The sequence below is a fragment of the Canis lupus genome, chromosome X (genome assembly GCF_011100685.1).
Source record: "Canis lupus familiaris isolate Mischka breed German Shepherd chromosome X, alternate assembly UU_Cfam_GSD_1.0, whole genome shotgun sequence".
In the NCBI taxonomy this organism is placed as follows: domain Eukaryota; kingdom Metazoa; phylum Chordata; class Mammalia; order Carnivora; family Canidae; genus Canis; species Canis lupus.
Genome location: NC_049260.1, coordinates 88,199,189 through 88,226,680, shown reverse-complemented (window position 1 = coordinate 88,226,680; position 27,492 = coordinate 88,199,189). Strand labels below are relative to the sequence as shown.

General features: G+C 35.7%; 1 protein-coding gene and 1 non-coding gene across 2 annotated transcripts in view; both read right to left on the bottom strand.

The window, feature by feature from the left end:
• The window catches only part of HTR2C (5-hydroxytryptamine receptor 2C), a 165,327-nt gene that overhangs the window by 78,693 nt on the left and 59,142 nt on the right, over positions 1-27,492 (bottom strand).
• MIR448 (microRNA mir-448) lies at positions 5,127-5,236 on the bottom strand. Its single transcript, NR_049212.1, has one exon. It is a non-coding gene; the product is annotated as a microRNA mir-448 (primary transcript).

Genomic DNA, 27,492 nt, shown 5'->3' with positions numbered 1-27,492 from the left:
CCCACCCCGCACCCTCCTCCCCTTCCACTACCCCTAGTTCGTTTCCCAGAGTTAGGAATCTTTATGTTCTGTCTCCCTTTCTGATATTTCCTACCCATTTCTTCTCCCTTCCCTTCTATTTGAGAGGGCTCTTCTTAAATCCATTCTGGCATCATATAAACAATTCTGCTAATCTTTGCCTTTTATTTTATTTTATTTTTTTTGTGTAATTTTTTATTGGAGTTCAATTTGCCAACATATAACACCCAGTGCTCATCCCATCAAGCATCTCCCTCAGTAATCTTTGTTTTTTAATTGAACAGTTTAGTCCATGTATATTTAAAATAATTACATCTATGGAAGGAATTATTTCCACCATTTGTTATTTGGTTTTATAACAACCAAGTTTTAATTATTTTTTTAAAGATTTTATTTATTTATTCATGAGAAACACAGAGAGAGAGAGAGGGAGAGAGAGAGAGAGAGAGAAAGAGAGAGGGGCAGAGACACAGGCAGAAGGAGAAACAGGCTCCATGCAGGAAGCCCAACATGGGACTTGATCCCGGGTCTCCAGGATCAGGCTTTGGGCTGAAGGCAGCGCTAAACTGCTGAGCCACCTGGGCCGCCCCCAAGTTTTAATTAATACTAATTTTGTTTCAGTAGTATACAAATTTTTGCTCTGTTAATATCTCTTTCTGTCTTTGTTCTTGTCACAAATTACATCTTTGCACATTATGGAACCATTAACATAAATTTATAAGTACTGCTTTATGCATTTGCCTTTTATATAATAGAGTAAACAAAAAAGAAATAATCTCAAACCTAGAAAAGAAATTAAGATGGTAAGTAATTTCATTAAGTTAACATGTATGAAAAGATGAAGGACCATAGAAAAGTTTAAAAGTTTCCATAATTCATTTCATAAAACAATATAATGTGAATATCAAAACCTATAAAACACTGAAAAAAATGAGACTAGAGACAAATAACATTCATCAACATAGATTCAAAGTTACAAACAATACATTAACAAATAGAATTTAGCAAAGTGTCAAAAGGATAATACATTGTGTAAAAACAAAAACTATTTCAGGAATGCAAAAATAATTCAATATCATAAAAATCTGCCCATGTAATACCTTATACTAACATTTCGTAAAGACATTTTTTGATCTTTTAATAGATATTGAAGAATAGTTTGATAAAATGCAGAAGCTATTCCTAATTAAAATTTTAATTATATGATGATGAAAGGAATCCCCTTAAATTTTATAATTTACTGAAAACCATTAACAAATATTATAAACAATAATGCAACAAATACATTTCAATTACATTAAATTCATAAATTGAACAAGAGAAATTTACAGATAAAGTCTTCAAAGCAGTTACCATAGCCATACTCAAGGAAGGAAGGGTGGAAGCTCTTGAAATAAATAGAAAGAGGACATCTCAAATAAGAAGTAGAACTTATAAAAAAGTACCAAATGGAGAATTTAGAGTTGAAAAAATATATAACATCTGAAAGAAGAAAATCACTGAATAGTCATAATAAAAGAATGGAGATGACACAGATGAAGAGTCATTAAAACTGAATATAGATCAATAAAAATTTATCCAAATGAATATAATAATGAATGAATATAATAGGGATCTATGGAATAATATGTAGATGTGTAACATTGGGGCCACTGGAATCTGAGGAGGGGAAAAATTGATACAGAAAAGAGATTTGAAGAAATAATGGTTTAACTCTCATATTTGATGAAAAACAAATTGACAGATTTAAGACACTCTGCAAAACCCAAATGGTTAAACTCGTAGATAATCATGCCTAGATACATCATAATCTGGTGAAAACAGAAGAATAAGGAAAACACCCTGAAGCAACTGAGAAAATGACTCTTTATAGGGAACAATGGCTTGAACAACTTCAGATTTTTCATCAGAAATAATGGAGGCTAGATATAATCATAATCCAGAATTCTACATTCAATGAAATATCTTTAAAAAAATGACTGTGAAATAAAGATATTTTCATATGAGTGTGAAACAGAAAACTGACTGTCAGGAAGCTTGCTCTAAAAAATGCTAAAAGATGTTCCTCAGAAAGAAAGAAATTATACTACAAGAAAACTTGTAAACTTCAAGAATGAATGACTGAAGAGCAGAATTGGTAAATAATCTGTGAAATATAATATAATACATTATTTTTATTTTCTTAGGTCTTTAGAATGCATGTGATGGTTCAAAACAAAAATTATAATGTTGTCTGGAATGTTTTTCATGTATATAGATGTATCCCATATTACAATTAAAACAAAAAGGAAGAAAGTAAAGGAATTTATATGGTTATAGGGTCTTTGTATTCACTTGAAGTGATAAAATAGTAACTAGGGAAATTGTGAAATATTAGGTCTGTATATTTTATTTTATTATTTTATTTTATTTTATTTTATTTATTCATGAGAGGCACAGAGAGAGAAAAAGAGAGAGAGAGAGAGGCAGACACAGGCAGAGGGAGAAGCAGGCTCCATGCAGGGAGCCCAATGCGGGACTCGATCCCAGGTCCCCAGGATCACGCCCGGGGCTGAAGGCGGCGCTAAACCGCTGGACCACCAGGGCTGCCCAGGTCTGTATATTTTAATTTAGAGAGCAATTACTAAAAAAAACCTTACAAAAAATATAGTAAAAAAATCCAATAGTTCAATAAAAGTGGAATACTAAAATAAAATGCATAAACCTCAAAATAATTCAGAAATAAGAAAAGAAGGAATAAATAGAAAACAATAAAATAGTAAACATAGTTCCAAACTAACCAATACCTGCACTAAATGTAAATGGTATAAATTGTATCAATTTAAAGAGACAGACATGTAGGATTAAAAGCAAAAATAAATATTACCCAATTATATGCTGTCTGTAAGGAACCCTACAAGTTTGAATATGGAGATAGAGATAAATATACAATAAAAAGATAGAAAGGGACACTCAATGCAAACACTAATCAAAGGACTATTGGAGCTGCTGTATTAACATCAAAGTAAATTTCATTTCAAATAATATTACTAGGAATAACAAAGACCATGTTACAATGATAATGTCACTCCATCAAGGGTATATAACAATCCTAAACATTTATGTATCTAATAACAGTACTTCAAATTTCATGAAGCAAAATTGATAGGAAAAAAAAAGAAATCAAAATTATAATCACAATTATACTTTGAGATTTCAACTTTCTTTCCTCAGTAATTGACAAAAGTAGGCAGAAAATTGCCAGTGATGTAAAATACTGAGTAGCACTAACAAGGAACTTGACTAAATTGACATTTATAAAGCACTCTATATCCGACAATAGAAGAATACACATGCTTTTCAAAAGCCCACAAAAAATTGAGCAGAAAAGACCATATACTGGGCCACAAAATAAATCTTAAGAAATTAAGATGGTTGCTATAATGCAATGTCTACTCTCTGATCTTAAAATAATTAACCTAAAAACCAGTAACAAAAAGGTATCTTGAAAAAGTTCAGGTATTTGGAAATTAAACAACACAGTTCTACATTATTTATGTTTCAAAGAGGAAGACTCAAATTCAATGAAGAAATAATTTGAACTAGATAAAAATTAAAATAAAACATATGAAAATTTGTGCAATGGTGCTAAAACAGTGCTCAGAGGGAAATTTCCAATATTAATGGTTTAATTTAGAAAAGAAGAAAATCTCAAAACCATGATCTGAATTAATTAATTTCCATTTTAAAGTCCTGGACAAAGAAGGGTAAATTAAAATGAAAGTATCAGAAGAAAGAAAGTTGTAAATATAACCACAGATATCATTGAAACTGAGAAAAGACTCTAACAGAAAAAATTTTTTTAATGGAATGAAATGTTTTTTTGAAAAGATCAATAACATTGATAAACTTCTAGGCAGATTGAGGGAGAAATAAAAGTAGAAGACAACTAGCAATACTAGTGATGAAAGAGGGAATATCTCTATAGACTCCATAGACAATTATAAGGGAATTTTATAAACAATAGTTTGCCCATAAATTTGCATGCACATTTTGGGTCCTTAGATGTAAAACCACATATTTCTGAACCATGCACTGAATTCAGTGTTCCAGTGGAGAATCTGTGCTGCTGAGGAAAAAAAGGATACAAATGTTTTTAATCTTCAACAGAGTCAGCCTTTCTCTTAGACTAAGATTGGCCCACTTGCCACTAATTAAAGAGTGCCAAAGCCAGGGATGGTTGATTGAAAACTTAACCTAGGTTTGACTGCATAGCAATTAAACCCTTTTTAGGACTCCAAAGTCTTTTGAGATGGCATCCCAGGCTGTCATTCAAGTTGGTACTATTAACAGAACTAATTATCTCCCAGCAAGTCTCCCATAGGTCAGTATTTCCCATGTACATATCCATAGTGAAATTTTCAGCAATTTACAGTGAAAAATGAGAAATTAAGTATAACAGTACATTTTCAAAAATAAAGCTGTATTTATTCCATTTAAATGACTTCTCTTTATTCTGAGATTATATCTTCCCACTAGAATACAGGAGCAGAAGAGTCCAGCCCATAGGATTGACTGGATTTTGCCTTACCATTTTATTCTTGCCCCTCTACTCTTGAAAATTCAGCCCTGTTCTTGATATTTCCTATTCCTTTGCCTTTGACAGAGTTCCCTGGGTATGACTAGATACTACATCTGACATCAGTTATATCTTGTAAATATTTTCAGGAATATGCCACTAACTTTCTCCCTTGGAATCATACCCACCCCCTTGTAACTTGATTCTTCTCTGATAATTAGACTGTTTCCACCCACATGAACTTGATTTAGAATTATTGGATCTTCCCTGTACTACTGCTCCAAAATCTTTTGCTTCTGACATTGAGGCATTTTAAAAATTTACTGTTAGCTTGACCTTGAGTTTAGGGATCGATTTGACCTTGACCGTGAGCTTACAGATCCACTCCCAGAGCATTTTACAAGCCAAAGTGATAACATCCAGTGCCCCATCCTCTACTAAACACATTTGTCAGAGTGCCTTTCTAGTCATACAGCTCAGCACCTGTATTTCCTTGACACACAGATTTTGTGGTTCTTCAGTGAGGCGATGATGTTTATGGTATGCGTCTCGATGAAGTGGGCGGGGAGATGGGACATCCTACATATGCAACCAGCCAGCCCCCTTAGTATAAAATAGGGATTTCCTGGCAGCACTATGCAGGATGTTCAACCTCCCTGCCCATGTGAAGGTTAACTGCTGTATCACGAAGTTCTGGTTTCTTTTGGAGGGCTTGCTGCTTCATGAAGTCCTCTTCCAACTTGATCTTCTGTTCCTGATGCACTGGTTGTGATTACTAATAGCTTAAATGATCTAGAAGCCTGGTAACCAATAACCCACCTCTTATTTAAACTTAAGCTCTAGGGCAGTGGTAACTAATAACCCAACTCTTATTTAAACTTAAGCCTGGCACAGTGGTTTCGTGCCGCCTGCAGCCCTGGGTGTGATCCTGGAGACCCGGGATCGAGTCCCATGTCCGGCTCCCCGCATGGAGCCTGCTTCTCCCTCTGCCTGTGTCTCTACCTCTCTCTCTCTCTCTGTGTCTCTCATGAATAAATAAATAAAATCTTAAAAAAAAGAGAAAATTAAAAAAACAAAAACACCTTAAGCTCCTTATTCTGACAATATACTTTTCCATCGACTTAAAAAGAGAAAATTCTCCCGACACCTGAATGGTTTGATACGATGTGTAGTATCTTTTGAGAAACACCCTGGATCTGTTCCCCTGAGATAGTCCCACAGTCCATATACCCTGGAGTTTTCCATGTAATTTACAGTTTAGTTTCTTTCAAGCTGACCTCAAGTCTTTTCCTATGGGCATATAGTAAAAAACAAAACAAAACAAAACAAACAAACAAACAAAAATCTGCTGATATTTTCTTCGGTGGAACACTCAACAATTTTATGGATTTTGGGTGGTGGGAAAGAGAAAAAGACATAGAAGAAATCATGAATAATTTCCTGGTGGTCTTTGTCTAACCAAGGCAAATGAGGACTTCTACTATTTGTGCTACATGGCTTTACCTTCTAGTCATTAGATTTCTTGGAGAACATTATTATTCAAAAGAGAAAGGAGTTTAAACAGCATTTTACTCAAGCCGCTAAGAAAGCTTCATGCTTAATTTGAACATTTGAAGTTTAATTTCAATAGGAATCAAAGGTCTCTAATTCAAATAAACACAACAAACTCATATGTGTGTGAGTGTGTGTGTGTGTGTGTGTCCTTTCCCTCACACAAAGCTTCTCTCTACACAAAGTTCTTTTTTTTTATTATTTAGTTGTTTATAAGTATCAAACTTCTTGATGTTATATAACTTAATATTATCATCACAATATACAACATTCTCATACTTTAGAATGTGACATAGTTACACAACTCAGTACATAATATCCCTAAGAATAATAGTAAATTAAATATCTTAAAGACTTATTATTTCTCCTTTGCAATTATTGATCTTTTTTTTTCTTTGAACTTTTTTTTTAATTGGTGTTCAATTTACCAACATACAGAATAACCCCCAGTGCCCGTCACCCAATCACTCCCACCCCCCGTCCTCCTCCCCTTCTACCACCCCTAGTTCGTTTCCCAGAGTTAGCAGTCTTTACGTTCTGTCTCCCTTTCTGATATTTCCCACACATTTCTTCTCCCTTCCCTTATATTCCCTTTCACTATTATTTATATTCCCCACATGAATGAGAACACAAAGTTCTTGATTAGGTTGTGGAAGTTACTTTATATTTTACTTTTTTTAAATCACAAATGCTTATTTGTGTCTATTGAGGTAATCAGGTAGTTTTTTTCTCCTTTATTCTGTTAATAAGGGGTATTATATTGATTGAGTTTCATATGTCGAACCAACTTTGCTTTTCTGGGATAATATCTATTTTCTTGGTGTTCCATCCTTTTTATAGATTGCTAGATTCAACTTACTAGTGTTTTGTTAAGGATATTTGCATGTATATTTGCAAGAATTATCGATCTATAGTTTTTATTTTTTCTTGTGATCTATTTGGTTTTGGCATCAAGAAAATATCAAAATCCCCCTCTCTTTTACTTTTGCAAGACTTTTTGCAGGATTGGTATTAATTCTCCCAGGGAACTGCCAGATAATTCAAATAACGACAATTCTCTGGAAATGAGGATCTGAAGGAGGTCTAATCCTATTCTGTTCCTCTCTGGCAGCTGTTAGGCGGCTGGTTTGCACCATGAATGTAGGCTGTTGGTTTTTAAGGTTACCCTGAAACCTGAGAGGGGAAATGAGACTGGGGCAAGTTAAAATACCACAGAAATTGCTGTTCTTATCAAGAATCAGTCATTTTTCTTGAATAAACCCTCCCCAATTTCTGTAAGCCTTTGGTTAATTTCCAGAGTCCTGAATTATTTGATTCTGACAATTTTTGTAATTTTTCCTGTTCCTTGTAACAAAGAGAGGATTTTGGAAGTCCCTACTTCACCATTTTTGCTGATGTTCACAATGCTTTTTTTGTGTGTAAAAAGTACATCTTCAAATTTTATAATATCACAGAGTTTAGAAATAGTAGGATATCTTTCACACTGAGACCATATTATGTATAGAGAATGGAAATGGGGATTTTGAATAGTAGTATGAATGAAAACAAGGAAATGTCATGTTCATGCCTAGTTCTCAATATCTAGGGGATGCATTATATACACTGTCCTAAGTAAACCTATAGGTATATTTTATAATGTTTTATAATGCAGTTTTAACATTAATAATTGTCTCATATATTTTTGTCAGTCATCTCTTTATCTTTTAAATGTTTAGATTTTGCTGCAATTATTTTATTCCAGTTTGTTTTACATTATTTGAAAGTATTGACATAGGCAAGTTTTGCATTTATATATAGCCAAATTTGTCAGTCTTCTCATTTGTGTCATCATCAATGGCTTACTCACCTCAGATGTTAGGTAAATAGCCAGTAGTTGAGTAAATACCCTATTCACTTTCTTCTTGTTTTTCTTTGGATACATTTTAAAGAGTCAACTTTTTAATTTTCCCAGAATTTATTTTTGAGTGTGAAGAGTGCTGAGTATCTCAAATTTAACATGTTTTTTTTTATCATTGACTTTGATGCCTCATTTATCATAAATAGTATGACCCATTGCCATACTTTTTTCCTTTTGTTCCCATTGGTTTAAACCTACAACCACACGTTATTATACTGGCTGTAGGCTTAGAATGTATTTAAAGATGGTTTTTCTATTGCTATCTTTGGAAAGTGTTTATTGGAGTATGCATTGAAGTTTATTAAATGATTTTCAGTGGCTCTCAGGATGAACTATAGTGTATTGTGTTTAACCTACTGTAATAACATATTTATATATTTTATAATATAGTGAAAATCCTTACATTCATTAGATAAAAAGACACTAGCATTAGTTAAGTATATTTTTTTTTCTAGGAAACTTTACAGGGATGATATCATTGATGTCTCAAACTAACATTATAATGTAGTTACAGATTAAAATTAAAACCCCTGAGATTTGGTGATGTTCGTCCTCCAAGTGATGCAGTTGATAATTGGGAATTAATATACATATGAAAAAAAAGAAGAAAATATACATATGAAAAGCCATGATTCCATTCGGCTTATTCAATGTGTACTGCATTTCATTTAAATTATTTCTATACTAGTAACTAGGAATTCACTGTATAATGAAAAGTCAAACATGTAAACAAAAACTTTAGTACAATGAGTTAAGTGCTATGGCTGGTAGTGCACATGATATTCTGGAAATACTGAGTGTGATAAACTTAACTCCTCCCCGGGTTTATGAGATAAGGCTTTTCAGAGAAGTCTGGAGAGGGAAGAAAGTGAAGTCTAGAAGAAGCATGTGATTTGGGGAACACATCAAGAAGATCAGAATGATGTTGCAGAACATGATATTTGTGATTGAGTGAATTAGAAAGCTGGAAGGAAGAACTTTATACAGCAGTCTCCACTTATCCAGGGGGATACATACTAAGACCTCCAGTGGACACCTGAAACTGTGGACAGTACTTAACCCTATATATACTATGTTTTTTCCTGTACCTACATACCTATCATAAAGTTTAATTTATAATTAGGCATTATAAGAGATTAACAATCACAACTAATAATAGAATAACAATATACAGTAGTACAAGTTTTGTGAATGTGGTCTTTCTGTTTCTCTCAAAATATCTTACTGTATTGCACTCACCCTTCTTTTGATGATGTGAGATGATAAAATACTTCACTGATGAGATGAAGTGAGGGGAATGACGTAGGCATCCTAACACAGCCATAGGCTACTAGTGACCTTCTGACGCTGTGTCAGGAGGAGCATCTGCTTCTGGCCTGCAGAACTGAAACTGTTGAAAGCAAAAACCACAGATGAGAGGGGACTGCTGAATGGAGAAGTGGGAAGTTGACTATTGAGGTAGAACAGTTCTTAATTTTTGGCAAACTAAAAGAATAGCCATAAGAAAATCATGGGGCGCATGAATTTCCAGAAGGGTTTGCTTTTAAAAAAAGGCTTATTGCTACATTATTTGGCAATAATTCCAATAATATGGTAGCCTATACTTTCTGTACTGACAATTTTTAAAGTTAATGCAGATTTTCTCATTCTCCAACTAATTTTGTCTTCCTAATAAGTTAGAGACCATGGCTAGGAATGAGCCAATATTTCCTTTTATCACTTCCCCTTTCTAACTGAGGAGATGAAATCTTTGTTGAATTTTAGTATTGTTTTGAATTCTAGTCCAATCATTGTAAAGATTTTTTATTTTGTATTTATTCATGAGAGACACACACAGAGACGCAGAGACATAGAGGAAGAAGCAGGCTCCTCTGGGGAGCCTGGGGACTTGATCCCAGGATCCTGGGATCACGACCTGAGCCAAAGGCAGACACTCAACCACTGAGCCACCCAAGTGCCCCTGGTCTGATCATTGTAGTTTTTATAAACATTTTAAAATTCTACCATGGATTCAGTGCTCCTTGTTAATTTCTGGTAGGGTTTTATATTTCTTTTTGATTGATTTTATAGGACTTGTATGAAATTTGAAAGCAGTCTCCAGTACTTTTACTAATTGTTACTTTAAGGTAAACCAAAAGGCACTCTTTTAGCTTTAGCATGGGTTGAGGGAAAAGTATCCAGGAGAAAGCTGTGCCTAATTGCCTAAAGTAGCTATATATCTTGCAAGTCATCATCCAAAATCCCTTTAGCTCTTCTAAGTATAATGCATTGATTTTGAAAGGAAGTGGAATGAATTTATGGTCAAATAGATCAAAATAAAGCAGCATCAAGTAAAAGCAGCCAGAAATGAAAGTCTCACAGAAAAGGCTCTCTTCTAGTTAATATTCTCTGGAAAACCTGCCAAGGATGAGTAAAGCTTTATTTCAGTAAGGGACAGAAATGCTTACAACACAGAACACTATTTATTACATAATTTGTTCTGTGGAATTCAATAGATGAACACAGATTTTCTTTTGGTCAATGTGGACAATGCATGGCTCTCGTTTGGACCAGGAGGATTTATGTTTTGTTATGATTTTGTCATTCTATTAATAACTGTATGACATTACAGATGTTGACTACCAATATTACCATATATTCTTAGTAACACTCAAGTAACTTTTTAACTTCTTACTAATTAATTATATAAAATATCTGTTGTCCTACAAATCCTTAATGCTGGTTAGATGCATACATGGTGTAGTTTTTGGTTATACAACTTTGCAGGAAAATCCTTAAAATGATTACAAACATTGTGAAAGTAAGTCTACAAGATTTAATTAAATAGTTAATGTTGCTTAGCTTCCAAGGAAATACAACATTAATTATGGCTTACAAGTAATCTTGTACAGATATTTCCTCATTCTATCAAGTATAACACTTGAGTACAGAGATCATAACTATGAAATTGGGGTAACCAAAGAAGAATTAAGTTGCTCTGAGATCTGATATCTGTTTTTTACCCAATCTCATTTCTAGCTAATTTTCCTCTTTTGTTTTCCCAGGTCTTTGCACATTTTGACTCTTTTAGAAGGGGGAAGGGGCCAAGGGAAAGGGGGAGAGAGTCTTAAGCAGACTCCATGCCTAACATGGAGCTGGGGTGTGAAGCTTGACCTCACAACCCTGAGGTCATGACCTGAGCTGATCACAGAGCCCCCCAGGTGCTCCCATTTGCACTCTTTTGCCTAGAATGACATCTGTAAAGTATCCCTTCTTTAGGACTCCTTTCCTGGTCTGCAAACCTGGCTGAGAGAGTACTTCATCTGGGAAGCCTTTCCTAAAATGGCACAAACAGAATTGATTACTCCTTATCAGGGTACCATAGTACCCTGAGTATATCTCTATCCTAGCATATATATTTTACTGTAATTTTCTGTTTGTCTTTCCTGGTACATTATAAACTTCTTGACATTCCAGCCTGCCTTAGTACTCGCTAATGTTTCACATAGCTTAGTTAATCACATATATGTTAGTCTGCACATGTTGCATGATATTCCAATTCCCCTGATTATGATGTAATCAGGCCAATTCAGACTCTGGACCAATGAGAAATAGACCCATTAATGTATTAGGAGCACCTCATAAACAACTCCTGCCCTTTGTGGGAGTAAGCTGTTCTCACTGTATAGGTTCCCGGTAACTAGATTTTCCAGCATCCTCACTACAGAGAGTTCTTTGACTGACTAGAGTCATAATTTGTCATTCTATGTGGAAGCAGAATATCTGCTTTTGGTCTTCCACATCTTATCTCAGTTCTAGACTCCTCTGCATTAAAACATCCTGTGTTATACCCTCTATCAAGACTGGATTTCAAGACTATTGAAAGCATCTGATGTGACATCACAAACAACTGCCTGGAACTGTGCAGATAGTCTGAACTGTTGTTTTGTGTCTTGGTCTTGGAATTTTGATTTAGTCTGCTGAACCAGGTTCTAAGATGGGGATAGCATTTTTTGCTTGAGTATTTTATCCTGCACTGGAAGAAATTTATGAAGGTATTAATGGGCCTCCTTCATCAAAGTGTTGTCAAGAGTTTCCAAATCCTTTTTTCTCGAGTCAGCATTCTATAGCATTTAAAGCATTCTGACATGATTTAATCTCAAAGGTGTAGTTTTTAAACATTTGTATGCATTAATAAAGGAGATCATGAAATATATTTTGGATGTATATGATAGTTTATGAGTAGATTTTCATCTATGATGTGGTATGACGTTTCATGAATGAATATAATTTAAATAATGCTTTAAAGTCTTTTTTTTATTAAATCTTTTTTTTTAAACTTTTTTATTTATGATAGTCACAGAGAGAGAGAGAGAGAGAGAGAGAGAGGCAGAGACATAGGCAGAGGGAGAAGCAGGCTCCATGCACTGGGAGCCCGACGTGGGATTCGATCCCGGGTCTCCAGGATCGTGCCCTGGGCCAAAGGCAGGCGCTAAACTGCTGCACCACCCAGGGATCCCCTAAAGTCTTTTTTTAAAAAGATTTTATTTATTTATTCATGAGAGACACAGAAGGAGAGAGAAGCAAAGACACAGGCAGAGGAAAAAGCAGGCTCCACGCAGGGAGCCTGATGGTGGGACTCGATTCTGGGTCTCCAGGATCAGGCCCTGGGCTGAAGGCAGCGCTAAACTGCTAAGCCACCGGGGCTGCCCTAAAGTCTTTTTTTACTTCATAAATCTACAGCATATTTTTAAAAATTGAATCAAACTGAAATATTAAGAGACTTTGCTTATTAAAAATGCCCAAATATTTGTTATGCTATTTAATATTTTTACTTTTATTTACCAAATATCCACTATTTCCCATAATACTTCAATTTATAAACTAGCATTACTTGGGAAGATTGAAGGAAGTATCAGTTACTTCAATTCACTAACAGGTTATTTGGGCTTAACAAGATGGTATTTTCCTCAGTCTCTTTAAACACATTCTGGATTTGTCCATGCTACTGGAGAATGTCTTCATAGAATATGGCCTGGTTTTCCTAGTGCAGTAGCAATTAAGTGTACAAACCATGTAAGGGACAGGGTGGTGGGAGGGGGGGCAATTGGGGTAACCAAGGAAGAAGCCACAGAGTTTTGAGGTGGCTACCACTCTGGATAACACTTCCTTTCTATGAAAATCAATTTAGGTGAGTAAATAGCCAGAGAATAATAAGAGATAGAAGGTAATAGCACTAAAAATATCTCAAAAATCGTGGCTGCTCTGAGCAGTTGGAAAAGAGCGACCTAGGAAGAAATGATTGTTTTACCACGAGGAGCCCTGACTGTTTGGAGCATGAACTGGTGGTTGTTAATGGATGACTAATGAAAGCACATGCTGGAAACAAGTAGTAGCTTGCCAGGAAGCAAAAACTTTTCCATGGAGAAGCTTCCTATAATAATTCCTCTCCTAGCTTCTACTCAGATGATGCATTTAGAAATATACTGACACAAAACATTTAACCTTGATAGGCAAACTGCAGATTTAATATGCTAATATGTTTTTCAGTGAATTGAATGTCCATATTGAGTGCCTGAATGGCAACAGGTCACCATGACCCTTGTCTCTTCCATAAGGCAGATAGTGCCATAATTAAAGGAAGGAGAAAAGTCATGTGAAGGTAAAGAAGTATGTAAGGTTTTCCCAGATATGAATGTTCCAGATGTCTTGTGACATCTATATGTTCTTTGAACTGCTTGCTATATTACCACTGTCACTGTGCTACTTAAACCTCTTTTGTTATCCAAAGACTTTAAAGCATTCTATAGACATTAGCATGTTAAACTTTTAAAAAAATGTGAAAAAATAAATAAAATAAATAAAAACAAATAAAAATAAAATAAAAACCATGAAAACTGGGGCCTGGGGGAAATTAAGAAAAGAGAAAATTGATCTTAGGGGATTTCTTTACTTTTAAATCTCTTTTTAATTAAGCATTTTGAATTATAATTAAGCTCCTTGGCATTGTAGGGAATGGTAAGTGACAGGGAAACATTTTGACTGGTGTGGGAAGACAAAGCAACCTTAGCGATGTCCCTCAGCTCACATTCAATCAGAGGCTTACTCTCTCAAGAGTTCCAAGGCTTCCAGGAACACACTTGGCCATTTTCTCTAACACAAGCAGTTTATTCATCTTCCTATAAAGCCACATTTTATCCTTTTATTAATATCCTATATAATACACTATAAAATATTTCTATAAATTGGTTTTAAAAACAGAAATGATGGGACTCCTGGGTGGCTCAGTGGTTGAGCGTCTGTCTGCCTTTGGCTCAAGGTGTGATCGAGTCCCACATCAGGCTCCCTGCATGGAGCCTGCTTCTCCCTCTGCCTGTGTCTCTGCCTCTTTCTCTTTCTCTCTCTATGTCTCTTATGAATAAATAAAATTTATAAAAAAAATAAAATCAGAAATTTAGCTGGACTACCATCATATAGTCATTTCGGGGTGATGTGTAGAAATTTTTCTAGATTTTTTTTTCTTTTTTATGTGATGAAAGTCTTGCTTCAAAATTGAAATTGGAGACCCGAAATAGCCAAAGAAAAGGTGTCGAGACAGGTCAGGGTTGTGATAATGGACAGACTGTAGAACTGTATCACAAGAGAAAACCCTGAGCCTTGGTCAAGGAGGCAACAAAGGCTAACCTGGGAATGAACACACGAATCATATGCCAAAGTTTGAGAATCAGATAGGCAGGCAACAAACGAATAAAAGGCAAGAAGAAACGACTAGGAAGTGAAATGGAACAATCGTGATATCCCTCGGGGCACAGTAGGATAAGCAGAACAGGAAAAAGCCTCATTCAACCAATTGGAACCTCTGATGAATCCCAGTTCCTGTCCTGTTTCCTTTAGATGAAATGAACTCTTTGGCCACATTCCTAATTTAAGACTTTTCAATTTTGTTCCCTGTATGCTGATCAGCTTCTTTTTTCTTTGGCAGGGCTTTCTCACAAACAGATAAGCTTTTCTCTTGGGATAAAAACATTCATAAAATCTGAGGATAAAAGGCTTAAAATGGTGGAAGAAATCCTCTAGACTGGATTTTAGATTTGGAGGTCCTTAGTATATGGTAGTTGAAAATATGAAACTGTATGTATTGCCTGGGAAAAAATGTAGGGGAAGCAGACACCAGACCAAGGACCAAGGACTTTGAGAGCTCTTTGAATTACTTTCTGCCTGAAATTTACGTTACTGCAACAAGTCCTTGGAAATGCTAGTTGAAGGTTTTCAAGGGATCACTAGCATAGAATGCTGTTGGACAAAAGCCTAGATTCCTTCTCATTTGAGACCATTTAAAATTGATCAGCATTCTATAGGCTTCTGGTGTAAGCAATGCTTTAAAAAGTTGAAAACTTTCTGCTTTCCTCTTATTAAAAAGGAGATTACAGAAACTTACCTCCAGAAGCCATATACTAAAGCCAAAGTCTTCTAAGATTTTATTTTATTCCTTTTTGATCACTTTAATGTCTCTTGGGTACTGCAAACATGTGTAAAAACAAAATAGTTATATACAACTTTAACATTATGTCATTTTAGAAGGAAATGACAGGGAATGTCATTTCAGAAAGAATGACATTTCTTCAGTTTTTAAAAAGATTTTATTCGTTTATTTGAGACAGTGAGAGAGTGTACAACAGAGTGCCAGTGAGGGCAGGGGCAGAGAGATAGGGAGAAGCAAGCCATCCACTGAGCAAGGACCCAACATGGGGTTTGATGACCTGAGCCGAAAGCAGAGGCTTACCTGACTGAGCCACCCAAGTGCCCCCGGAAGGAACTATTTCTTAAGGTTTTTCATTCTTTTCATCTCAACCTTATATGAAATAGAACTGTCTTATTCTTAGATTGAGAACTTTATTGTACAGCAACATATAATTGCTAGTCCAGCATCACACAGCCTTTACTCTATTATACTACAGTGGAAGGAACATGGACTCTCAACCTAGACAAACCTGAGTTTCAGACACAACATCACTAGCTTAGTTTCACTGCCTTCCTTCATGGAGCCATTCCTGGAACTCTTCCTCCTCCCTCTTTAACTACTTTCCCTTTGTGTTCATAAGAAACTCTAGCCTAGATCTAACTTTGCACTCAGGCCACATTGCATTAAAATTAGCTATTGTGTCGGTTTCCTCCATTACAATTTCTCCAGGCAAAGGAGTATGTTTACTCCATACAGAGCTCAGCACACTTTAGGTGATCCATTAAACATTTAGAAAGACAAATGAATAGGCAATATTTCAGTGGCTCGACTTATCTTTTTCTGAAGGAATGATAAGAGCAGGATGATAATATTATTTCAGGTTCTTGGATAAAAAGGACCTAAGCATAGTGTGTTGGTAAAATAGGACCGGAAAATATAAAGCTCAAGGCACCATCCTGAGCAAAACTTGAAGCAAGTAGGCTCCCTCATGCTGAAATGCTCTGATTTTCATCAAGGGTTACATCATAGCTTGGGTTTGGTTAGGTAGATGGAGGAATTTCTGGCATTAGTTTGGCTCTTTCAAAATACTGATGCATATTTCGGAGAAAAAGTTGGATTTGTGAAACTTTATGGCACATTATAAGTTGACTGCCTTTAAAAAAAATTAATTACCTCATATTCCTAATGCGAGTGTCAGGAAATAGCACAGAAAATCTATGTAAAAGTTCCTGATCTCGTTTTGTGACTTTCCATCACTGTGTCTAATAGTATCATTTAGTTGGACTTTCAAGTTAGCTTCCATAGAGATTCTTATTTACTCAAATAAAAGAAGTGGATAAAAAAGCTCATTATCTTGTATTTGTAACTTCCTGCGGCTAAAATCACATATGAATACATCCTAGCCAGTGTTAAGTATTCGGTAGATAGCTCCCATAATTCTATTCCAAAGTCGCCGTGCAAAATTTCACTGCCTCAACTTAAAATAATTTATTAGGCAGCTCTTTCAATAACATGGTGCAAGAAGTTTCATAAATGGACTTTTTTCGATTAGGGGGAATCCTTTATCTCATTGTTCTACTCTCATCAAAGACTCTTTGTGGCTTAGAAAATGTGTCTAAAATTAGGAAAACTTCAGTAGTCTTTTAAAATTATGATAATTCATTTGAATAAATATATATTACACACACACACATATTCAATCAGATTTCCTGACAAAGTTCTTTATACAGTTAGAACTTGTCAAAGTGGTTAAACTGTCCTCAAGTGCTTGAATTCCAGAGAGTCAATGTTCAACTTAGTTGGAACTGACTCCTCAAATTAGACAAACCTAAGTAAAGGTATGCCTTGATTGTGGGGAGGCAACTATGCCACCCGAATTGTCAAAGCAGTGTAGAAATCCTAGTCCTGATTGGAACTCAATTTCCTACATCTGGATATAACATCTATATAGTAACAAATGACCTTACATTCCTTTCTATCCTTTGATTCTATGTAAATTCATGCTTCCTTTTCGTGGATGCATTGGTGATGAAAACTGGGAAGGACATGGATGATTCTGAGTGAAAGCTGAGATACCCTAGACAGGTATCTTCAAATGCTTATTGGTTAATGTTTGTATGCCTAGGCAACAGAAAAGTCAGAGAAAAAATACAACAAAAATAACACTTGAGGAAAAAAAAATCATAAACCAGGTCTTGGTAGATATGTTAATGTGTAGGTCTGCTCTTCCCCATTGCCTAATAAAGACTGCAAAATACTCTTGACTACCTAATATAGGCTCTGTAAGTTCTTTCACTGCTGCCTTGTGTTCCCCAGTGCTTGTTAGATTGCCTTGAGTCACTCTGTGACTAATATTGGCTGACACATAGACATCAAAGAGTCTATGGAGTCCTATCTAACAATGAGACATGAGTTACTTCAATGATGAGAGCTAAATAAACTGCTGTGAAAACTTGCTCCTGGGGTGCCTGGGTGGCTCATTGGGTTAAATGTCGGACTCTTGATTTTGGTTCAGATCATGATCTTGGGGTTGTGAGATGGAGCCCTGTGTCAGGCTCCCCACTCAGCAGGGAGTTTGCTTGGGATTTTCTCTCTCTCCCTCTCTTTCTGTCCCTTGTCTCCACTTTCTCTCTCTCTTTCTCTCAAATAAATAAATAAATCTTAAAAAGAAACTTGCTCCTATGGGATGGGCCAAAATATAGTATATAATTAATAATATTCTGGATTAATTTCTAGCCAGATTGGTGTCTGTGTCACAAAAGCCACAGCTACACTGTAAAGTTCTTCTAGAAACATATATTTTTTATGTAAATGTTGCAGTAACACATAAAGCATTTTCAACTTCTTACTAGTTACTGATATCTGGGATGCATATTTACCCCTTGGCATAATATGTTAGAAAAACAAGGACAGGGGCTCCTGGGTGGCTCTGGGTTAAGCGTCTGCCTTCCACTGAGGTCATGTGCCCAGGGTCCTGGGTTTGAGCCCCACATCTCCCTGCTCAGTGGGGAGTCTGCTTCTTTCTCTCCCTATGTGATTTCTTGTGCTATCTCTCTTTCTCAAGTAAATAAATAAAATCTTAAAAAAATAAAAAAGAAAAATAAGGACAGCAAAATATATACATATATATTAAAGTATATATATACATATATATGTATGTGTATATACATATATATGTATGTATGTGTGTGTATATATATACATATCTCAAAGTAGTAAATGCTAATGCTTATAGTCTCCATCAATCCGAAGTGTGCTCAGGGTCAGCCTGATGCCATGAGTTACTTCTGGGGCATTAAAAGCCCTCCAGTTATGATAAGTCTTGAGAAAATGTATAAAGAATGAATATGTATGTGGTCAGGAGAACAAAAGGCACAGCATAGGTAATATAGCCAATAATATTGTAATAGTGTTGTATGGAGACAGATGGGAGCCATGCTTGTGATGGGCATAGCATAAGGTGCAGAGATATTGAATTACTATGTTGTACTCCTGAAGTTAATGTAAAATGGTGTGTCAACTGTACTCAAAAAAAATTTTTTTGAAAAAAGAATGGGTATGTATAAAAGATGACTGCCATCAATCTTACTCTACTTGAATCTGGTGATCCTACAAAACTTGTTTTTTTTTCTAAAATCAAAATCAAAATCAAAATCTTTCACTTCAAAAATGTTAATGGGAAAATGTAGCATCCAAAACAATAAAATCCAAATTGGTTTGAATTTTTTTTTTTAAGATTTTATTTATTTATGATAGTCACAGAGAGAGAGAGAGAGGGGCAGAGACACAGGCAGAGGGAGAAGCAGGCTCCATGCACCGGGAGCCCGATGTGGGATTCGATCTGAGGTCTCCAGGATCGCGCCCTGGGCCAAAGGCAGGCGCCAAACCGCTGCGCCACCCAGGGATCCCCCAAATTGGTTTGAATTTTTAAATTCAAGGGGCATTATAGTTTCACCCCTGTCTACCTTTTCTAACTTCCCTTAACACTGATACATCCAGTATTCTTACCAGTCAGGACTAATGTCCCTGGTCATATTATGTATTCTTACATTTTCATTCATTTTTATGTCATCCCCACTGCCTGGAATGTCAAGCCCTACTCCTTCTCTGCCTGTCAAAATCCCAGTCATACTTTAAGAACCCTCTCAAATGTCAACTTTCTCTCTCTCTCTCTCTCTCTCTCTCTCTCTCTCGGCAAGCATCTAAAATAGTGTCTCACACACAGTAAACCCTAAGTGAATGTTATTCAGATGAATACATAAATGAACTGGCAAATGAGGCTTCTGAGTTGATAGATTCCTCTCAGAATTTTGTGTATACTTCTAATTTAGCATCGATAAAATATTATCATAATGGAATGTATATAAATGTAAAAATATATTTATAAATACAAGTATTTCTATACAAATATAGCATATACTTTTATGTATAGTTATATACATTAATATAATTATTCTGTAATGCAAAGTGTCCCACCTAATATTAATTTCTTGAATGAAAGAATGCATCTACTGCTAAAGCCAAGTCTATAATACTTACAACTTTTCATTTAATGAATTATTTATAGTCTATTTTAGATACTGAAAAGAATTTATTTTTTTGCCCATTATGGTAGGAAAGAATATGTACTAAAAATTTCAAATATCTCTTGAAAAAAAGAAGAATCTTTGTAATTAAAATAATTATTTTTATTTTTCAGGGGGGAGGGATCTTGAACTTATGGCTCATACTGAACTTATGGCTCGTGTCAACCATTTTTAACTCCCAAGTGGTGACATAAATCACACTAACAAGTACCAAAGAATTCATAATGTTTACTTTATCTCATTGTTATGTTTTAAATTTTATGTTATTTTAATTCAATTAATTAACATAGCTGTATTATTAGTTTCAGAAGTAGAGGTCAGTGATTCATCAGTTGCGTATCACATCCAGTGCTCATTCCATCACAGCGTGCCCTCCTTAATGCCCATCACTCGATCTCATTGTTATTCTATCTTTCACAGTGCCATTCATCATTAGCAGTCTAGGTCAGAGACTTTTATCTAAAGAATATCATATTGATGAAGAAATTAGCACATTGAAACCAAGGTTTCGTTTCCTTAACATTCATTAACAGCAACTTTGAGCTTCAAGAAAATGTCATTTGAACTTGATATTGTCTCAATGAGTTTCTCCCTGACCATTAATCCCTACTGCCCTTTCTCACCTCACATGACACTTATTGTATATTTGTCACTTAGTCTAAACTGCTCTGGGGGATCCCTGGGTGGCGCAGCAGTTTGGCGCCTGCCTTTGGCCCAGGGCCCGATCCTGGAGACCCGGGATCGAATCCCACATCGGGCTCCCGGTGCATGGAGCCTGCTTCTCCCTCTGCCTGTGTCTCAGCTTCTCTCTCTCTCTCTCTGTGACTATCATAAAAAAAAAAAAAATTAAAAAAAAATTTAAACTGCTCTGCATTGTTTTTTTAAATCTCTTTCTATAAATATCAAGAGTAGGGATTATGTCCTATATCTCTGTGTCACTTGTGACTGAACATTTCAAAGGGAGAAGAATAAGGGCAATAGGATGTGTGTGCTCCTCTCTATCTCACTTAGTTGTGTTTTTAATGGCAAGGTAATAGTAAGAAACTAGTATGGCCAAATTTAAGTAAAATTTAAACTGTATAGATAACACTGCCGTTTAGAAAGGAGAGATAATTTCAAATACAATTAATTCAGTGTTACACAGTACCGAGGATTTGAGCAATGCTCTGCTTTTGTGGGGGAAATTTATATCATATTACATCATATCATATTTCTACATGCTGTGCACTGTTTATGGAAACAACTATCAAAATACTTTATTCAATAATTAACTACTTAACTCACACCAGATGTTTCTTGATGTTTTAGGAATTTAGAAATGTAGGATAGATTTGCACAAAGTGAAACAGCTTTTATTTTTTTCAGTGTGAAGATAATGCATTGTCTTTACTATGACCAAAAACAGCATGTTATAGGTAAGTAGTGTTTTTATATGATAACTAACACCTTTAATGTATGTATCTTTGTTTGGAAAATATGATGGGTTTTTACTTAATTGTAATCTTAGGAATGTAAGCACCATTTGAAATTTGTGTGTGTGTGTGTGTGTGTGTAGGCAATGTCCTGCTGGCCTGACACATCAGTCAAAACACTTAACTTATGTATCCTGTTCACATTCCCATTTAAAAATTATTAAATGAAACTGAAGACTTTAGTCATCAAAGGTCCATGTGAGGAGACGCCTGGGTGGCTCAGCGGTTGAGCGCCTGCCTTCTGCCCAGGGCGTGATCCTGGAGACCTGGGATCGAGTCCCCCATCAGGCTCCCTGCATGGAGCCTGCTTCTCTCTCTGCCTATGTCTCTGCTTCTCTCTCTGTGTCTCTTATGAATAAATAAATAAAATCTTAAAAAAAGTCCATGTGAAATACACCCATGCTAGGAAAAATAAAAAATTATTTCCTCACATTAAAACCCCAAGCATTGTGAATTGGTAAAATCAATTAGTTCCTGGAAGAATCAGGGCCTTGGTTTTAAAGGAATACAGTCTGGTTTGATGGTCAGACCCTGAACATAGACTTCACCTCTGGATCTCATACTACTTACCTTTGTGTTATAAAAGTAATCAATCAGTTAAGCTCACCGAACCTTAGTTTCCAAGTCTGAGAAATAAGGAAGCTGAGGTATTTGAATTTTAAGTTTTTTTTTCTGGTTCTCAGACCCTGGGTGTAAACTAGTAGCTGTCTTCCTAATTATTTGAGGAATATAGAAATGTTCAATTCATTCTTTCAATCTCATTGAAATTATATGAAAGAGGCGACACTAACATGAATATTGTTAATCTACAGCAAGAATAACTCAGACCTGTTCAAAATCATATGAAAGAAGCAAATAATCTCACCAAAATTTGACCATTTCCAATATATGCTTTTCTAAGACCGCAATACTTGGTATAGGTGACAAGAGCAAAGTTATATTTTACTATTGTGTCCCAATGGGACATTGCTTGTCCCTTTCCCCTTACTGGTGTTGCTTCTGTCCCCATATCCTATGAAAGATCCTTTTTTATATATACTGTTCTTTGCTGCAGCCAGGTGCTCTATTCATGAGAACAACCTCATTCCAGTCTGACTAGGAGTATTTAGCTTGATTAATACATATTGCCAACTTCTCAAATGAGAACATTTAGGGAACAATGTGCTCTTTTAAAGCCACTAACCCTATTTAATCCCAATAGTACAGCAATTTATTTATATATTCTTTAATTCACTTAAGGATGAGAAGTAAAAATCTACACACACTTTTGTGCTCATGTTTAATTTATGTATATAGTATATATATGTATATAGTAGCTTAGGTTAGAAACTCAAAGTACAATCTTGCCCAATCTGGGAAACTGAACCCTTAATAATTTGGAAACTAATTATCTAACATGTAATGGATTTTTAGATTCAAAGGTAGAGTTTAAATTTTAACAAATGCAAAATTTAAAAAAAAAATTAAAGGTTAAAAATAAAAAAGTAAAATAAAATAATTAGTGAATTATATTAAAAATTATAAGAAAATTAGACAGTCTTCACCAGAATTTACCTTAGGCCAACTACAGGTGAATTGGAGCTGAGAGGGCCATAATGTGGCAAGAAAGAGTGGTATAGTGGAAAGAGAACAGGGTCAAGGGTGACACAGGATTTCTGGTTCCTATGTTAATAATGACTCATCATTTTACTATCACAAGCATATCACCCTCTCTGGTTGTCAATGGAATGGAAAGAAAAAAAGAATACTCCGTTGCAGATGTTGTACTCAATCCATCACCATACCTGATACCTGAGAAGAGTGATACTGCTTCCACTGTCTACCTCTTTGTGTCATTATCTACCTCTTAGCACCACTGGTGTGTAGGGCTGAAATTCTGGAGTCAGAGCTGGGCTCTAATCTAAACTCTACCACTCCTGAGCTTGTACAGTTTTAAAAATCTCTCTGATTCTCATTTTCTTCACCTTAAAAATGAAGTTAATTAGGGGCACCTGGGGTGGCTCAGTCGATTAAGCTTCTGACTCTTGATTTAGGCCCAGGTCATAATCTCAGGGTCTTGGGACCGAGCCCTGTGTTGGGCATTGTGCTAGGTCTGGAGCCTGCTTAATATTCTCTCTTTCCCTCTTCCTCTGCCCCTCCCTCCCTCTCTCTAAAAAAATGGAGCTAATTGTACCCAATTTGCAGGGTCACAGCATTTAGTTATTGGTACAAATAATAATAATTAAATGAGATGCCACATGTGAAAGTGCTTTTCAAATTTATAGGTATTTAATATGTAAGAGTGTTAAATAGTATGCTTGTGTTACAGAATTTCCAATTTTTTTATCTGTGATATTGTCACTGTCTTTAGAATCACTAACCCTTTCTCTACTTTTCTATTTTTATTATCTTTTTTGATATTTAATTCATATTTCCATCTTCTTTTTTTAAAGATTTTATTTATTTATTCATGAGAGACAGAGAGAGAGAGAGGCAGAGACAGAGGCAGAGGCAGAGGGAGAAGCAGGCTCCATGCAGGGAGCCCGATGTGGGACTCCATCCTGGGACCCCAGGATCATGCCCTGAGCCAAAGGCAGTCACTTTAACTGCTGAGCCACCCAGGCGTCCCATATCCCCATCTTCTGAGACATGTAACAAAAGAATAAAGAGACACATAGAGGTAAGGGAAGAGTATGCGTGTTTGGATTTGGGGAAGAGATGAACAGCAAAGGCCTTCAGAATTCTTGGCCAGAGATGAAATAATACTATTCTGTTTTTGATAAATCTGCAAGTAGTCCTAGAGGCATCAAAATTCAAGATAGAGGGAGACAAAAAAAAATTACCAGATGTATTTAAAGTGACGACATATTGGTCTTACCAAAACAGCATAGATTTTTAAATAACTTGCCTAACTGAAGTCTTATAAACTGCAACAAGTTGTACTCAGGAATAATGAAAGTAAGCTAAAGGAAGCCACCTCATTTTGGCTTTGGCATTAATAATATAGTCTTCCTTCCAGATGGGCTATTTCATCACGATACTTTTCTGGTTGCAAATTTGTAAAGATATAGGAGAAATTTATCTCTTCCATGGAAATAGAAGATGTTAGGTTCAGAATCAGTGAAATTTGCCTGTTTGTTATGAATTGTTTGAGAGGCAACTTAGGGGTCTTTCCAAGTATAATGGACATTCTCCCAAACAGTTTAATGTGGACAGTACCAGATGAAAAATGCACTTTGTTGGAACATTCATCTGAGTGAGCAGGTACAATTAACTAAAGACATAATTTTAAGTGACATTCCATGGTTACTTTTCATTCTTGTATACCCTCAAGGGGTAGTGAAAGGTGGACATTCCATGGTTACTTTTCATTCTTGTATACCCTCAAGGGGTAGTGAAAAGTGGGCACAGAAGAAAGCAAGCCAAGAATATTTAGTCTTAGGAAGATACAGAGGAAGAGTATAAGATCGCTTGTCTGGATGGGTGTCCTTTGGTATCACAAGGAGCCAGAAGAAAGAAAACTACATGTTCTTTGTTGAACATGTAGTGCTTGATATTAACTAAAAGCAGTTTATCTCCTCTGCAGTTTACAGATTTAAAAAGAAGTGAGGTTCAGAGAAGTTTCAACCCTGCTGAAAATAATATATATATATATATATATATATAACTCGTAAGAAACAGGAATCGGCACAGGCATAGCTGTCTCCAAAGGTCATATGTAAATAAGCTTTTTCAGCTACATATGCTGCATCTGAGAGTCTTAACTATCCAACAATGGATCTGCACTGCCAGATGTGTTATATAGAGGATACACATGTATAATAACCAGTCATGAATTCCTAGGTATTTTAGTTTTTATTTGTTCTAAGTTGTTTGAATCAGACCTCACAGATATATTACTTCTACAAATCCAAGAAGTTTCCTGTGGTTTTTGTATATCTAACACTTAAGCTTTATGCATATTAGAATTTTTATAGTGGCAAGAATTAGCAAATTGGACCTCTAGCATTGATCGTACCTCCCAGGTGTTTATAGCTACTTACTCTTAACCAAACTTTCCTTGTTGTAAATAAATATATTAAGATATTCCTGTGGAGGTATCCAAATTGATCTCCATAAGCTAGAAAGTATCTTTCATCTTAAGACAAAAACTGGAAAGAACAGCTTGACTTCTGAGGCATTAAAATACCACAATTCTGACCCCTAGTGTTCATAACTAAGAAATGAGAGCTCTTTGTCAGTACAAGAAACAAGGAGATCTCTCCAGGCTGGAGCATGGATTGTTGATTCCTGCTGAGTTGGTCTTTTTCATAGGAGCCCGAATAGCCTCTTACATTTCAAAGAGGTGTGGCTATAAGTAGACAATAAACTGAAGATGGGCACATCTTAGAATATAACCTGATTAGATTTTGCTGCTTAAAAACAACAGCTACAAATTACTACGAACATGGCAGGTGTTTATTATTGTTTCCCTCTATTATCATTTGCCTCATACATAAGCACAAGCTTTTGCTAATTTCATGTTTTCTCATTTAGGGAGGAAGAAGTAAAGCATAGATTGAAATTGTCACAAACAGAAATCGAATACTAAAATCAATCACCGTCAAGTAATCTTGTATAGGCATCATTAACAAAGCACTGAGCATGTGTATACACACACACACACACACACACACACACACACACACACAAATACTCTTTATTCCCTCTCGCCATTTTATTTCACTTCACTGCACTTATTACTATCTAAATTTATATTTTACTCATTTATTTATTGTCTATCTCCTCCCATATTTCTTCATGTCTACTACTTTCACTGTTCCAGGCACAGCGATGAGAAGAGTGCCTGATGCAAAGTAGATACTTATTATGTGTTGGTTGAATGAATGGATAGATAAATAAGCAAATGAAAAAATAAGTCTAGTGGGTGATGGGCATTAAGGAGTACACTTGTGATGAGCACTGGGTGTTATATGTAAGTGATGAATTACTAAATTCTACTGAAACCAATATTACACTATATGTTAACTAATTAGAATTTAAATAAAAACTTTTTTAAAAGTCAAGGAATTGTTAACTGATTTGCCTGTGCTTATGCATCACGTGGTAGTACAGTCAGACCTAGAACCCAGATCTCCTGGCTTTTAATCTTGTACTGTCTCACACCATATTTTTTAGCTGATCACTAGAAAATTAACTATGAAAAACCGTAATAATTTCCTCCTATAAGAAGATGAGAATGTGGAAACACAGGTTAATGCATGCAATGAAAAGATCATTCTTTGAAGATCATTTGAAGACTATTGACTTATATAGCAACTTTTTCTATCAAAAGTTGATTGTTCTTTTCATAATGACATTAGATGTAATCAGACTTGTTCCTGAAAATCCAGAGCATTTGATCTACCTAGGTCTGGTTGTCCCTGATGGCAGACGGAAGGAGCCCCAAGTCTCAATCACTGACAAACTGTGAGGTAGGGACTGTCAGGAGTTGAGGAAAAGAGGATGGTCTAGGGTCACTTCTTAATCCTGGAGTCACTTGCCCTTTTTACCACCCAGCTCATACAGAGTGGGCCAATCGCTGCTACTAGGCATTCAAGACTGAGAAAAATGGAGCCACAATAGGATAAATCCTAATGAACATCAGGAAAGCAACTGAGAGCTGAAGAAAATCTATCCTAATTTCCAGAACCCCTTCCACCTCTAAAGGAGAGCATGCAGGGGAAAGAAATCTGGAGACCACATAAATGCAAAGATGATATTCAAAGTGACTTATAAATGGTACAGTCATTTAAATAAATACATGCCTCAGTATAGAAATGAAAATTTTAAGTATAGTTTTTGTTCCCTGAATAAACTATTAATGGTAAAACTAACACATGATAGAAGCTGTAGCTTGCCAGCCAACTTCTAGTGAAGTGCGAAGAGATGGCTTGATATGATTTCTAAACTCTTTTGCAGCTCTGCCACACTATAGGGAGCCCATCAAG